At 42.7% G+C, this 13,289-nt stretch overlaps 1 protein-coding gene and 1 long non-coding RNA gene across 4 annotated transcripts in view; one reads left to right on the top strand and one right to left on the bottom strand.

Moving 5' to 3' along the window:
- The window catches only part of Ftz-f1 (ftz transcription factor 1), an 82,037-nt gene that overhangs the window by 63,668 nt on the left and 5,080 nt on the right, over nt 1-13,289 (top strand). The window lies entirely within an intron of this gene.
- LOC143188544 (uncharacterized) lies at nt 191-1,825 on the bottom strand. Its single transcript, XR_013003541.1, has 4 exons — nt 1,670-1,825; nt 700-918; nt 463-607; nt 191-311 (listed from the first exon to the last, which is right to left on the bottom strand). It is a non-coding gene; the product is annotated as an uncharacterized LOC143188544 (long non-coding RNA).

Below are 13,289 nucleotides of genomic sequence, written 5' to 3'. Positions count from 1 at the left end.
AGACGAACATGTAGGCTTTGCGTTCGCGGTAAATTCATATCGGTGGGAAATACCCATGTTTTCTTATATTAAGTCATTGTACAAGTAACGTCGTGTTCCACATTTACCATTGCGACTTAAAAAGTAATCTTCAGCCACGTTAATTATCAATTGCTCTAATACAATAGCAGGATGTATATTTTTGAATTTCTTATATTATTAAAATGTTGCTGTTTATACTATGTATGCAATAATGTGGTTGTAAATAATCATTCAGGAAATATCTTGCTCTTTGACCCTTCAAAAACGGCGCATTTCCATCTCCAGAAACACTATGCAGATGAAAGGAAAATTATTTTTGAAGTTTTTGTTTTCTGAATTAAATGTTACAAAGCATTTACGATTATTTTAAAAGTATTTAAAAGAATGATTTTAACCAGAACTGCGACATTGTAGCATGCTAGTTGCATTTGATAATGATACCTGAAAAAATCGAGTTCGTGTACAAATGTCGTCCTCGAAGGGTTACTATAAATGCATATTGATTTGATTGATCGCAGACCTGAAGGGAATGCATAAACTGAACATAGGTTATGTTACTACATTCTCAATCTTACCAATCGCAGACCTGAAAGGAGCGCGTAGAATTAATCATAGGTTATGTTACTATTTAGCAATATATTTGCCTTAAAGCGCAAGTATTTGGTCAGCTATACCTACGTATTAAAAATATTCTAAACTTTTATACGCCTTTGCTGTACGTATTCCCAGTCACGGTGCACCGTACATTACTCGTATCGTACGCGTTGGCATGATTTGTGCACGGTTCTTTTGTATCAAAAAATTACTGCGTATTTTCTACCTCGATTGTACACTGGTTGCGTTTACTGGAAACGCTCTTCGAAATTTTGGAACAGTTCAGCCGGAATAATGTGGAAGCTAAACAGAATGGTACAAAGAATTTCGTACTGTTACGTAAGGGGATTTTATTCGATCGACGATATGGGCGCTCATTTTTTGGATGTGAAAGCGAACGCATGCGGGTGTCGCGATTTTTATGCAGAAGGTGAAAGAACAAAAGCGTACGCGTGCATATGCGCCCTGGACGTTTCATTATGCAACACTAATCGTGAGACGCGTGTACTCTGCACGTGTGTATACGCATAGTAGGACTCCCGACTCAAAAACGTCGATCCTCGCGAGAAAATGAAATTTTAATGGGACCCCCCTGTGTCACCCGCGATTTTTTTATCCATCATTTTACGGCCAGTAACAGGTTCGTAATGGCCGCGCGCTGATGAAATATCGCCGGTATGCAAATAGTCGCGTCGCGGCGAGCGTCGTGGATTATTGTTCGCGTTTAAGTTCGCGAGTAAAATTCTATTGTAATAGGAATATTTACTTTCACCCGTTGGTTCACCGGCGACTGGAATAGCTCCGCCAATATCAGCGGTCGCGCGTTAATGTTATCACATTTATTATCAATCCTTTTGCGTTATCTCTTATTCAATATCTTCGACGCGTACACGTACCCTGCGATACGTCAAAAGTCGTTTACGCGCGAACGCGTGCACACGACGGTTCGCGGTCGCTCGGCACCCTTCGCCTTCCCTCGGCAAACTTCGGCCAAACCCGTTCCCGTTCGAGCGCTTTCGCATCACGCTCCTACGAACTTAACCTTATTACACACCGTGAAGCGATCAACCGATACTGTCTTCCCTTGCGAATTCTTTCGTCGTTCCCGACGCTTTTCATTTCCAGTCAGCGAATGCACTTTCCTCATTATGTTTCAATGTTATACCGCGCCAAGTTTCCATTGTCGGTTTCAATATCGTTCCGTGGCGTAGCCGCGCGTCCACATCGAACCGACCGATTAGGCAAACCGTTCTTACATACGCAATAATGGAATTCGCGATATACAGGGTGTCCTACGATTTTCCATACGAACTTTGTTAGTGGATTGTATAGAGAAAAATAAGACTCAAATGAAAAGTTTGTCAATACTTTATTTAAGAGCTGTACGAAAAGTATGAAACGTCATGCAAGTTTTATGGTAACGTAGTATTCAATTATTTTATTTTATTTAATCGAAATAAGCCCTTACACTCATACATGTTGTGAGAGGAATTATTGGATCACTTTGCACTTTTAGATAATTCAAGAATACGAATTCGTGTCTAGCAGCTTGAAATGAAGCTAGTGATTGGTTGCAATAATCTACTAGAGAACTTTAGATATTCATTACATTGGAATTTTGTAGTGAGTTCGTATAATTTCTTCATACGTTATATCGACAAACTTATTTTTTAGAGTGCCCCCAACGTTCAAATTTAGGGGTAAAATAACCTAGACGTTACAAGACTGACCTACCTCAACTAATCCATCCTTGTGACTGGTGCTCATTAAGCGAATCTTTTAAACGAATACCCACCTAATTGTAGTCTATCAAATTAAAGCACAATATTAACAGATAACGTAGATATAAAGTAATATCACATTCTTTCATATTTTGATTATAACTCCTTAATGAAGCATTTATAGACTTTTTTCGAATCACATTCTAGTCTTACTTTAGCTAGAGAACACACTGACGAAGTTTGATTGGAGAACAGTAAGCCACCTTGTATAGGCCGCGCTGGCGTTCGTTTTCTAAATACATCGCGTCGGTGGGGCGCTTTTTGCACGGGTCTGATTTTGACTCGCTTTCCTTTATGCGCAATTTATGCAGATTTTACGGGAAAGTCTCTTGAGAGACAATGTTTCGCGAGAACGCCAAGAGCACGTCGACGAGCGTTGCTGGTGTCCCCTGCCGAAAGTTCGCGCGTCGGGACTCGTCGCTATAGGAGGACGAAGAGCGCGTCTAATGCAATTCGAGTAACTGGGTCTAGGCCCTCAAGGCCCGGCGATTAAGCGAATCTCGAAACCGGGCTCTGTCGCAATTGCCGCCTTTGCACGCCGTTTTCCACGGCGTTCCTACAGCGGCAACGGGATTGCTTAACGCGGAAAGTTTCCAGAGTGCTTGCGAGTGTTTACGAAAGGAAACAGTTTCTTACTTGCACGCTATTCAGAAACACGTAAAAACACCCGTCAGCGTATATAAAGTTCCACCGATTTGGCGTGACGGGTCGTTTAATTTCTTCTCTCGCCGAATAACTGAAGTTCACGACCCGTTAAACTCGTTTCAGAATTTCATTTTCCTTTTATTTTTATGTCGTTAAAACGCCATTCAGCTAATTTGTTTGTATCACTGCCTGATGTGTAGTTTATTGCGCTTTTTAATAGTCCCCGAACTTTTGCTAAATCTCACAGCTGAAACTCGTTACAGCTGGGTCAGGTTATCGTGTTCAATCGTATCGCTATTTTCCATGGGCAAATAGTTTCTTTTTATCGTGAAAGTTATAAGATTAACTTCTAGTAGATTTTAGCACGGTCGACGGTATCGATTTACTGTTCCTTGTGTAACGTCCGTAACACCTGATAACGGAAGTTATGCAAATTTTATTGTACCTATTCCAACAATTATTACTTGGAGTGTACATCGTTTAAATAGTTTAGAGTCTTGGGAATAGTTGTGAAATTATAGCAGTATAGCGATTCTCCATTCTTTTTTATAGCTATCTCGTGTTGCATCTTGGAATTTACCGGAGACAAAAAAAACAGAATCGAATTACGTGCGTTGAAAGTCAAAAAGCAGCAACAGTGAAAAACACTCGTGGGTAATCGCGCGATAACACCTGTCGCAGTTCTCTCTGCAACTGAGACCTGCTGTTTGCAGTGGTCCGTGAATACGAGAGCAAGGCTCCATTCGACATAATGAACGTTACCTCGGACCTGCTTTAGTACCGATTGAAAACCATCCTGTTCTGGAATCCGCGACTCGTTCAATCCACGTTTGTTGTGCAAAAACTTTGTATAACTATTTCTCGACAATCGGATCAATTATTCAAAAGTTAGAAATCTATTGCAAGATATTTTCGCGAGAATTTCTCAAAATTCGTGAGGCTACAATTAATAAAAATCGTAAAGCTCTTATGATGTTTGTGTTCGAAATTGCTGAAAGTTTTACGTTATTATAAAAGCGATACCGATACACAGTACTTCCCCTTTAATAATTGCCAAAGCTTTTTGCGCTCCGCAGAAGAAGCTAAACAGGCTGTACTTGTTAACGCCGTTTAACGGGAACCAGACACCGACAATGGTACACTTTCATTGGACTTTTTAATTCCATTTTCGACCGTGCCGCGCCATATGCGTGTGTGGACACGATCAAATATTGACGCTCGGGCTTCGGTTTCGCAGCTGCGAATAATTCGACTGTTCGCGTTCGGTTGTCTCTTTATGTCTTCATCCGTTTTCATCCGTGCAACGAATCATTTTACTTTCACATTTTGTCTGATGTCAGCGAAGAAGACTTTGTCGAGTTAAATGTATATACCTACATTCTCAGACGTTCAGTATCAATGTAGAATTTCATATACCAGGAATGCTAAAAAAATGATAATAGTATTACAAAAACAGATTTGACATTTGGTGAAGTGGAAGAGTCTGAGTGTTAACGTTGAGTAATAGTACGTTTAATAACAGAAAAAAGAGAGCCCAATTTATATTATATAACATGCTTAAAATTTGCAATAATTCTGTCGCAAAAATTGCGTAACAAGATAAACGTTTAAATGAACGACACAATTCTGAGAGTAAAGAAATAATTTCAAGAGTTAAAATAAACTGAATCTGTACTTTATCTGAATTTCTCTGTCGAACACGCTCTTAATTACTTCTAAGAGAACAACGAGACCCTGTCTTCCATCAAGGTTAGTATCAATCCTTCCACAAGTAAAAGATTCGCTATTTCTTTCTTTATTTTCACTTCATATATATAATCTTGTCAGTTGAACTAAAACTTGAAAGGGACGACAAACATCGGTTAATGTTAGATCTTCGAAAACAAATTGCCTTTTCTTGAATCGGAGTCAAGCGATGATGTTAAACGGATGACCCAAGGTCCTCCGCAATTTTAGTCAGACGCCTGGTGGCCGATATAAAAAGTTCTACTCTGAATGTGGGTCTTAGAAACTAACTTCCCATGTGCCTTTCCTTTTCGTCATTAGCGTTATCCCCGACAAAAAGTCTTCTAACCGATCCCGCCGAGTTTTCTGTTTGGACAAAGGCAGATTTGTCACGTGGCGTTAAGCGCGGCACAGTCCTCGTGGGTAGGGCGAACCGGTAGAATTGCGCAAATGGAATCTAGAAATTTGAGGTAGGACGTTCGACGGTGGTTCCGCAGGGCAGGTGAAAGCCTTTCCTAGTAGCTTTGCAATTTCTATTAGACAGCCGAAATATATTCTCAGCCGGGGAGGGACAGTGAAATTAGACTCTAAAAATTCTCTCTGTCGCTTTCGTCGTTGAAAGTTTCAGCCAGCGTTATGACACCTATCTGTTAGCCACGGGAAAAGGTTCCTCGCGTTACTTTGAATATTACTTCATAAGATTACTTAACGAAAATGCTGACTCGGTGTTATTCTTCGGAACTGGTGTTCAATTACCGCTGAAACTGCCATTGCAATTTGTCTTCTAAATTATGGCGTAAGGGAATGTCGAAATATCAAATTTGGAAGGAACACATGGTCACTCCTTCCAAGGGTTACGAATTCTTCTCTTGCCTCTGTCATCTTTATTGTATTAAGGGATAATAATAATGACAATTTCCCAATCATTAACGACCCAGCTTATGGGTCTCGTAATTAGTACCACTTTTTGTCAATTAACGAGCACACGTAATGCTACCTTCTTGCCAGCTTTGCGCTCGGCCGGACATGCAAGAGACGCAGACGCAAAAAGAAAAACCCAGAGGACGAAAGTTGACCGGGGTATTGAGGATCCCCAAGTGGAAAACGAAAGATCACGATAGTCAATAATAACGCACCGAAGGCAGAATCATTAACGCTAATAACGACAGTGTACCGTTTACAACTCTGAACAGAGGTAGGTCCGGGACGAGCATCTTTCGCATCTTGCCAACACGTGGCTCTACCGAACTTAACAGCCCAGGGAAATTCGGGACGTCCGATTAGGCCCTGTCGATTCTTGGACACGCGATTCCCGTCATAAAAGTGAGAGTGGTTGCTGGTCCCAGCGTAGTCAAAATTGGCCCAGGGTTCTTGGTCGGTACGAGAATATATAAGATGTCCTAAAATTAAGTGGGAGGTCATAAATTTCGTGCGCTAAAAGAAACTGCAAACTATCTCCATCTTTTAGCAATTTAACAGTGCCAGATTGAGGGTAAAAAATCTATGACTTACTGTATTTACTTTTCTTACCTTTTTACAAAAGGGAACTTCTAGACTTCCACTTATAGGGAAGAGCAGACTTCGTTTGTACTTGACATTATAAGATAAAAAATTATTGCTGTCACATATAGAGAATCTTAATTTTAGTTATCTCAGATTTGAATAGCGCGCATTGGAAATCAAATTTAAGTGTCAAAGCAAAGAGTTTATTCAAAGACTTGTTTCGACACGAAAAGTTTGCAGTATTCAGTGCAATAAGCATAATTTCGGGGAGAATACACATGAAGGGGGGTGGGGCAACAGGGTCAGAAAAATCAATCGAGACAACTTGGGAACGTGGCTCGCGCCTCCGCTTAGAAACTCACGAATTTCATAATTATTGTATTATGTTGCAAGAAGGTGCTATACCTGGCCGGCTGCCTGCTTGTCTGTCTGCCTGCCCGTTTGCTTACCTGCCTCGGCTGCCTTGCCTGCTTGCTCGACTCCTACCTTCGTGGGTTCGCGCGCGCGCCCGCGAAAGAGAGAGAGGTGGGGGAGAAAGGTTAGGTTGAGGCGGGGATTGTGTAATCCCTCGTTGAGTGGAGCCTCACTGTCTTCTTTTCGCCGAAGCTTTTATTTCTTTCTCGCCGTGCTCTCTCTTTCTCTCTCGCGGCCCGCTCGAATTCGTACCCCCCTCCCTCTATCTCTCTCTCTTTCTCTCTCTGACGCGTATATACACGCTGACAGGCGATCACGCTGCACGCGATCTGCGTCACAATTACCCGCGATACGCGGTATTATTCGAATACTTGAAAAGCTTGGCTAACGGTCGGTAACGCGCGCAGTTACCGGATGACAAATGTGCTCGCTTTAATGGCATTCAGTTGAACGGCGCGTTTAGCCGAGCGTCAAAAGCTAATCTCGGCTACGAAGAATGATTGTCGGGTATTAATGCAATTATCGTTGCGCGAAGTGCATTTGAACTTCAATTCGACCGATGGGCTGCTTGGTATCGTCGCTTGGTAAAACAGGACACCTCGTACCGTTTATTTACTGTAGTAGTGACATAACCCCCAAAAACGGTTAATTTTCAATTATTAGCGTGAACAGTGCAGTTCTTGTACTAAATATCATCTCACCTTTCTGAAAAATCATAAATTTTGTGGTTATGTCATCGTTAAAAGTGAGCGATACGTTTACAGTATTACAGTGTGGCTCCGACTTTTTACTCTTGCATTGTTTCTCATTTTGCAAGATTGCGAAGATTGCGCTCTTTGTTCTTTATTCTAGAAATTCAAAGAGAGTTTTCTGCCCGACGATTTTGTCCTTTTTTTCTCTTCTGCGTTCTTTCGCAATGCGCGGATGACTTCACTAACGGTCGGGCGCGTCGCGTCGGCTGCGTCACGGGGGAACTTCTCTCGCGCGATTGGTCCAATCGTGGGCAACGGTGGTCACGTGGTCGGACATTAATTTCTATGGGGAGGGCCTGACGTCACTGGACCCGTGGACCAGATTTGCCAAGTGGGTTTCCCTTTCTTTTCGACGTACGCATTCTCGGGTTCGGTACTCTTGGCGTACCTCTTATCGTCGCCGCCACCGCCGCGGACCTTGTGAACCGGACGTAGGTAGCATTCTTTTAATGGTTACACGCGTTCTGTTGCACGTGGATCTCTCCCGCGCGCGATAGCAATTGGGACGAAATTCCGGCAGGAATCGATGCACATATCAGTTTCTAGTAATACATTTCATTATTCATATGTAAGTACTGCAGAGCCTTTACTCACTTGCAGGTGTTTCTGTTGGAGGTTAGGTCGAAACATTGAACACTATTATATACTGTGGAAGTAGCTTTTTATTTTCTTATACATATACAGTTCCTTTAAGATAATTATCACTCAATTATCTTTATTATTATTAGGTAATAAAAGTTTAACAGACTTTCGTTTTCATACTTACGTAAATGATATCTTGATCGATAATCTTGAGGATCAAACAATGGCCCATAATCCCAGTCTTTTTATAATTTATTCAATAGGTGTCGCCACTTATATTTATCACCTTTTATCTATCTATTATGAAGTGAGGAACATGTAATCATATTTGTCTTCTTTGTCGTACCTGTAGATACAATGTAGGTCACGTATAATTTAGAGAACGACCTTAATTCGTTTTTGTAAAGAGCCCGTCTAATTAAGAATATTGTTATCAATTTAAATAAACTCTCTTTTCTGTTGAAATATCAGTATCTATAATTGCATATTCCGTTGTATATGCGCCCACTCTCGTCTCACCGTGCATGCTTTGCATTCTTCTCAGGGTCCACTCTTTCTGCTGCTAAATTATTAATCGATACCCATCTGAGCTTTTCAAAAATTGACCGCAAATGAAAGTTAACCTACTGCAATATTAGTCAAGTTAGCATTTCACAAGGTATCTATACAAGTGTAACTGGTTCCGTAGGTGGCATATGTTCCGCTTTGAGGAAAAAAGGGTTGAACGTGACCCGTTTCCCTGAAACTGTTTCACTCCAGTACAGCAGAAAAAACGACCCTCATTCAGTCATTAATTCCGCAAAAATGAAACTTTTCCGGTAGGCGTGAGTTGTGTGATTGCATAACGACCGAAGCCACGAGAGAGCCATCCCGTGCACGGTTTCTCTGGCCAGTCGGACAATCGATGGAAAACCGTCCCGTGATGCATTTAACGCATTTATATGCAGCTTTGGTAACACCGCGTTGCTCTCATTGCCAAAGCCCTGCGCAACCGCGCTGCAGCAAGAAATACTCTCTCATAAATCTAAGAACAATATTGACCCTGTTACGATTGCAATTGATGAACTTCTCGAAAAATTTCGACAGAGCTCCACCAGCGTGCCAGAACCAACGATACCTCTAGGGATTTTTATTGTCGCTGTCCCCCCTGATCCCGCAAATTCTCCCCGAACTCTTTTTCGCTCGAGGGGGGCGAAGGGACGAGGAGGAACGCAGTGTGTCGCACAGTGGAGGCATGCATTGTCGTTCCGGCTCACAAAAGCTCCCATTGTGCTCGTTGGTGAAATTTATCGATAATTCCGTCCGCGTAATAACCGAATCAAGAGCCGCCTCGAAAACACGACGCGTAACGATTGCAATTCCATGCGTCCTGTGTTTCGAACTTCCGGTTGTTACCTCGACACAGGGACAATATTACCCTGCGTCGCGTTTCCGCGAGTTTCCGACCCACTGGCTGCCCCGGAATCCTGATTCGTAAATACCGTCAGCGTCGCGGTTTGGCATGTATATCTGACGATTGTCCGATCGAATCGCGCCGTATATCGATACGCTAATGTCCCCTGCCCACGCGATACGTCGCCCACCCACGCGGGGTGCCGCGAACAGAGGAGGACTTGGAATCTCCGCGCGCGCGCGTTCACGGTTCACTCGTTCAACGAAAACGGGGAAAACGTGCGTTGCACGTGCGATGGATCGATGCACTTCGTACCTTTAGGGGATTTAAAAACGATTTTGGACTTGAGATTGAACTTAAGTTATTACAGAGACAAGAAGCAACACTTTTTATTATTTTGCTCCATTTGATATTTGTTTCGAGTCAATATTGCGTATCGTTGATTATAGTAATGTGTAATTGTCTCTAGGGAAATAGAAGCTTTTAGGGAAACACTTTTGAGATATTTTTGCGACTCCTGGATGTTTGGAACGCGTCTTTTTTTAAACCATCGTTTTTCCTGCCAAGTGGTCTGAAACAGGGCTAAGAGTTCAGTGAATTGCACCACTCTCTTCTTTTTTAATCAATTTCTTCCCATTAACTGGGTCACCTGGCGACCAGCAACGCTCTCCTATGTATTTAAAAAGTGTCAGAGGCAAATCAACTTCGCGTTCCTTACGGACGATGCAAAGTAACTATTAAACTTTCGAGGCAAGTGTCAACTCGTCTTACCCAATACGGAGGCGTTGCCAAATAACAAGTTAATTCGCTTTCCCTGGTTAACGAATTGCAAGCCAAACCTCGGTATAGGGTACGAGTCTATCACCTGACTGCAGCTAGCTAGTGGCGAGTTTCCTCTTTGGAGCCTGGAAATATTCGCGGCGCAATTTTTAAACGCAGAACTCTGTGCACCTGGCGTCGAATTAGAGGCGGAAAGATGCATGCTCGACAAGGGAACACCTACGACGTTAGAACCTTGATGCTTCTTGGCGACGTAGGCCGCTTATAAGGAGAGGGAAAAGAAATCCTTGGAGTGTGAGGTCGAGAATCAAGTTTAGCTGTAGGGACGTTTCTTAAATGATCTGGCTCCCTTAGATTCGCGCTCTGACACCAGGGGTGGAGGACAAGTGAAACTGCGTAAAAAGTGGGAGCACACAATAGCGATTGTATTGGGTCATTTGGTGACCACTGTTACGTGTTTCACATTTGATGTTGGGATAATAATGACGGTTTGAAAAAGACATTATCTCAGAATTGGAAGATGATCGTAGAACGTATGATACAATATAGTTATTGACAATGAGCTTAATGGGTGGGGTTATAACGAAAAATTACTGTGTAGGTACGCTGACTATAGACTCATAACTAGAAGATAATTCATTAAAATTTTGTTTCATCAAAAGTTAAAGCAAAAAAATGAATGGAATTTGTAAGGAGTAAGAATTTTAAGTAGTGGGTGCATTAAAAAATTACATATCAAGACGTGTCTATCACAGAGTGTTATTTATTTAATTCAATTTACTAACAGGTGAAAGGCCCTTTAGTTTAGAATTAAATTAACGTATAATAAAGCGAAAACTAAAATTGATTGAACTTATGGACATTCACAAAAGCATTACCATTAATCAATATCAAATAAAGGAAACCAAGATTGCTAAAGTATTTTAAAAATGAAATATCCTTTTTTAAGCCAACTAGTAATGACGGTCCTTAACCATCCGAAATAATCTCGACATCCATTACTTACGAGATGATCTTATATCAGTTAATCATTCACAACATAACGAGATAAATATCTCGCGCAGGCAATCACTACGGAGAAAGTAAAGGGCGAAAAAAATAGGCATGCCAGAGAATGCGCTGAACACGTGTCGAATAAGTCAGCAACAGTCAGGGGCCGCGTTGTGTGGCATTAATGGCAAGCGATCGGGAACAAGTGGCCGAAAGTAACAACCTGAAAGTCAAGTTTAGCAACTTTCGTTATTCGCCTGGCCGGCTATTGTCTGAATTCTCAGCGAGTTGATTGCTCGTATGTACCACAGAAACAGAGAATCAAAGAGAGTTGCGGGTTCGCGTAATCCTTAGATGATGTACGAGTCACGTTTTGCATAATGTTCGTCAGAAGCTATGGAAGATCTCCTCGAGGAAGAAAGAGGGAGAGTTCGGTGGAGTTAGAGAAATGAGCGCGAGTGTCAAGTTTACGCGATCATCCATCGCACGTAGCCATGAATTCGACGTAGCAAGCTTGAGGGCACTGTGGCTGAACCCTGGGTTGCAGGTTTCGGGGACACGAGGCAGCAAGAATCTGAGGCATTCTGGAGTTGGATCGTTGCCACCTCGGTTCGTTAGAGAAGATCGCAAAAACAAAAGACCTGAAGCAGTTGAAGGAGATCTTTTACACTGTTCTCTTGATATAAGTTCGTGCATATGTTTGTTGTAGTTTGGAACTAAATGGAACCCGATTTTTGCTCACTTTAATGTTTGGTACTATATCCAGCAATTATTGGAAATAGAATTTTAGAGTAAGCTTCGAGCTTTATTACTTTCTGATTATAAAATAAACATTATAAGTTACACTTTTTTATTTTAGAGTTATTAACGGTTCAACTTTTTAATCCTAGTTCTACATTATGCACCCACGTCTTCTGATATTGTAGTATCTTTGAAGAAACGCGTTCTTTTGATTTAATCTCTTGCAGCTGAGAGTACAAAATATATCTTCAATTAAAATCCTCAAAGAGGTGCTTCGATACCCAAACATATTTATATATTTCCACAATCTACCGATCCGAGCCGGACTCGATCTCACTCGTTCGAATTCTCAGAAGCCACCTGCCTGCATAAACGTCCAAATGTAATCTCCATGCAGAAATAATCTCCATGTAATCTCTAAAGCGGGCACATCGATAAATTGACCTCTGAGAAGTGTTCCAGCTACAACCTCATCACCAAACCGCGAGCCTACATCGCGTAACTCCATAAATTAAATCCTACTACAACGGTCAATCGTGTTCCTCTAATGACGTTTCGATGGTGCGTGGCCAAGCTACTCACGTTTCACGTAGGAAAGCGAGGGTGTCCAAAAGGGCACAGGTCAGCGAAACAGGGACGAAAACAAGAGGACGGAGGGGGAAACGGGGAGGGAAAAAAAAGTAGGCAAAGGGAATCGCAGCGAGCGAGAAAAAAAAACGTGGATAGAAAAAGAGAGGAGGCGTAAGCAGGCGCACACAGGGTGGCGGAGGCGGCAATGTGGATCGGAGGGGCGAGGTGATCGGGGGGTAGAGTAGGGTCGAGGGAAGGGAATAAGTAGGGTTGGGAGGCGGGCGGCGGGGTGTCGGTGGTATCGGCGGGGGCGTCGGGGCCGGAGGGGTGGCCCTCCTCCCTCGGCGGGGCGGCGCAGGCAGAAGTGGACGGGCAAGCGATTCAACCTCCTTTCACTTTCAACGAGCGCGCACCGCGCTTGCTCGCTCGCTCGTTCGCCGGCGTTTCATGAGACGACGGATAGCAAACACTTCGCGCACGAAAATAGGCAACGCCGCTGATTTAGCCGCGTGTCCGCCCTATAAATTGTAAACAATCTGAAATCCTCCCTCGATTACACCATGACCGTGAAGGATCGCTCGGTCACTACCTAGGAAACGTTACCACACAGCGGACGCTATAATACGGGATGACTGGAGTGCCTTTTATAGCCATGGCCCTTTAATGCTTCTCTCCTTTAGTCAACCTCTATTCGTGGAAGTTTTTGGGGAGATGTATTTGCATCTTCCAGGGGGACTGGAGTGCTCCTAAGTCTTTCAGACAAAGCACCTGTGCAGCTATCGACTAGCTTCCTCGTAT

This window comes from Calliopsis andreniformis, chromosome 2, assembly GCF_051401765.1.
Source record: "Calliopsis andreniformis isolate RMS-2024a chromosome 2, iyCalAndr_principal, whole genome shotgun sequence".
NCBI lineage: Eukaryota > Metazoa > Arthropoda > Insecta > Hymenoptera > Andrenidae > Calliopsis > Calliopsis andreniformis.
This window is presented reverse-complemented; position numbering and strand designations above follow the sequence as displayed.